The 3,071-nt window shown below is 35.8% G+C and overlaps 1 long non-coding RNA gene across 1 annotated transcript in view; it reads left to right on the top strand.

The window, feature by feature from the left end:
• The window catches only part of LOC107101898, an 8,751-nt gene that overhangs the window by 2,464 nt on the left and 3,216 nt on the right, over positions 1-3,071 (top strand). Inside the window, exon 4 of the long non-coding RNA XR_001482102.1 lies at positions 1,414-1,518. This is a non-coding gene — a long non-coding RNA (uncharacterized LOC107101898). The remainder of the gene's footprint in view (positions 1-1,413; positions 1,519-3,071) is intronic.

Below are 3,071 nucleotides of genomic sequence, written 5' to 3' on the forward strand. Positions count from 1 at the left end.
GGGGGACAGGGGTTCGAGCCAAAAAAAAGGCACCGATCACCAGAACTCTTCAGAAAATAGAAAAACAAGAGGATATATTTAAATTATTTACCTTTATCTGGTTTCAACAAAATAAGTAAATTAATACAAGAAGCACAAAACTGTCTACATATGGACCCACAGTTGCCACATAATTATTGGCTAACTATAATTGCATAGAAATATGATGCAAGTCCATGAGAGGAGAAAAAATTTCCCTTCCGACTTTTTTATTTTCATCACAGTGAGAATGATTCACAAACCAGTGGGTGACCTTTTAGCCTCTGTTGTTTTCAGTCTACAGTTTTATTTCCATTAACCATCAAATAGCGCAAATTTTAATTCCCAAAAACATATTCTCTAAATAGAAAAACTGCAATAAAAAACTAAACCTTTGATAATTTGTTTTCTTTTTCTCTCATATCGAAATTGTAATTTTTCACAATAAAAACACGTTTTTTTATCACATCACCAAAGTCACATGATCTCCAGCTGGTCCTTACTGCCTTGTAAAAAGATGATGAAGAAGAAAGATGATGGCGCCTACTAGAGCTAATCTCATGTGTTTAAATTTGCTGCTGCCATGTTGTTTTCAAGGTTATCGCGTGAACAATAGATTTTAATTGTATTCGTTATTTAATGAAAATACCTCAAATATTATCATTTCTTTAAATTAGCAGAATTTCGACATAGTTTTGCGTACATTTGTAATGGAAACGCAGCAACAGTCACCATTTATGGAGCCTGTTGGCGACCATCTTATGGTGCATAGGCAAACATAAAATATTCTTAAAAGGATTATTTTTGCCCTTTATTTGAGCAGGTGAATCAGATTATCTACCAATGGAAGGAGCATTTATTTTCCATTATCTTGAAATATGTTACCTTTTTTCTCCACATCTACACTAAGGAAATGCTGACCTGCTTGTCTCTAGTAGTTCTTTGTTGACTTGTTGACATTCCCTATATCATAACTCTGGTCGCCTGGTCTTGTTCTGGTGAAATGGTCACAAGTGAATAGGGAAAGAAGTTTAAAAGACAGAAATGAAGTATTGCAAACCAAAAGGGCAATCTTAAAGCCTTTGTATGCAACAGGAGTGTGCTAGTGGAGCAATGTAGGTTCAGGATGTCGGGGTTTTCCCTAAAACTGGTGCCTTGCAGGAAGACTCAGGCCAGGCAACAAAGAAACCTTCTTGCTGCAAGGCTAACTGCTCACCATGCAGCCCTTTAATCTAAACATCAAAACTAATGTTTTTTCTATTTAATTGATTTTCTTTCTTCAAGTTGACATATTTGGATGTAATATTGATAATTAATAGACTGCTTGATGTATTTTCTCTAAACATATGCAGCTGTATGGAGGGAAGTAAAGTTTATATTTCCTTCTTCTCACAGACGGTGATCCATCTATAGTCTACTCAACCATAAGAACAGGGGAAGTGACTTATGGGGAGATAATCATCAAAAAGAAGAAGAAGAAGTCAAAGGCCAAAGAAAAAGGTAAAGTCTCTACTTCTGCAGACAGATTGCTTAACGGCGACGGTTCCTCTTTCCTTTTTAGGGTTTTTCTTTTTAAAACTAAAAGAGAAGGGAATGAAGCAGAAGTTTTTCCGGTTCTTTGCTCAACAAGTTGAATGTTTTTTGTTAAATGTCTTTTCTGTGTGGTTTGCAGAGGTTCTACAGGCTTTTGGCTTTGCAAAGAAAACCTGCATGGAAATTGGTCCCCCAATGTTAATTATTATCATGACCTTTCCATGACCTATACATTTGCTGTTATTAAACCCTTCATCTTCCTCCTTTCAATCTGTTGTCTACTGAGAAAGGTTATGCCAAATTTAATAAAAATTCTTCTGCTTGTTTTGTAAGATATGATTTTATTTCTCTTTAGGTGAAAGGATTTTATAGATTCCCTCCATCTTAGTTTTTCTCGAGAGCAAGATCAATTTTTTTGCTCATGAAGGGAAGGTCCAACACTTTGCCCCAGTGCTTTTATAATTTGGAGAAAAAAGCAGAACTGAATATCAATCTAACACATGAGAGCTGCTGTTCCTCTATAGATCAAGATTAGCTTTTCACCTGCTTCTTTTCTTCATGAATAAACAGTCAAAATAAAATAGATTTAACTCATTTTAAGAAGTCAGAAACGTCTTCATAAAGTTGCCAAGATATCTTACTTATCTGTGGGTAAAATTAATCAAAAATATACTGAGTGGAAAAAAATAAACACAAACTGATCAAGAAGCAAAAAAAAGGTATGCTCCTTCTCATGTTTAGACCTCTGGGACGTGGAGATCTCAAGACTATCATTTCCAATCCCACTTTTAACACTAGAAACTCAGTCAGCAGGAGGTTTAAAGCTAAATAAAAAAGTAAAAAAAAAAAGAAAAGAGGAAGTTGCACTATTTAGACATCTGATCAGGGTCAGTGATTATGGGAAATAATAATACTTAGTATAATGCTACCTCTCTGGGCTATAAGCACTACCAAGGAGTCATTTTCTGATTTTCACTCTTAGCCTGACATTTTATGGGGGATTTTTATTTAATTAGAATATAAAGTAGAAGCACAGCTTCCTCCTGCAGACGCCAGCTGGCCGCCTGAAAACATGTGGTCGTTGGTTCTAATCATAGCTTTAGAGGTGGAGTTTTTTTTCTTTGTGGTCACCTCATCTATGCTGGTAGAGGTTAGAAACAGATGGCCTCCCCCCTCCTCGTCTTTATATACATCCCCCTTGTCTATATCTAGATTACCTGGAAGGAAGAGCGAAAATAAAAAAAGATCTGTGGAATCTGATGTTTGTGGTTCGATGTATTTCTTTTAAACAAAAGCCGCTTGAAGAAAAGAAGGAACCTGAAGCTGTAGGCTTTGTGCTCGTGGTCTCATTGCAGCACTATTAGAGTTAGTTACGGATATAACTGTTCAGGTTGATGTCAGTTCCTATGTGTCAACATCCTGTCCTAAACTCTACTCCGAGTTTCCTCCTAACAGTTTGATCTTTATTTCAATTATCTTCATCATTTTTCATACTTTTTTAAATTGTTGGTCCAGTTTAG

This window comes from Cyprinodon variegatus, unplaced genomic scaffold, assembly GCF_000732505.1.
Source record: "Cyprinodon variegatus isolate N-32 unplaced genomic scaffold, C_variegatus-1.0 Scaffold1169, whole genome shotgun sequence".
NCBI lineage: Eukaryota > Metazoa > Chordata > Actinopteri > Cyprinodontiformes > Cyprinodontidae > Cyprinodon > Cyprinodon variegatus.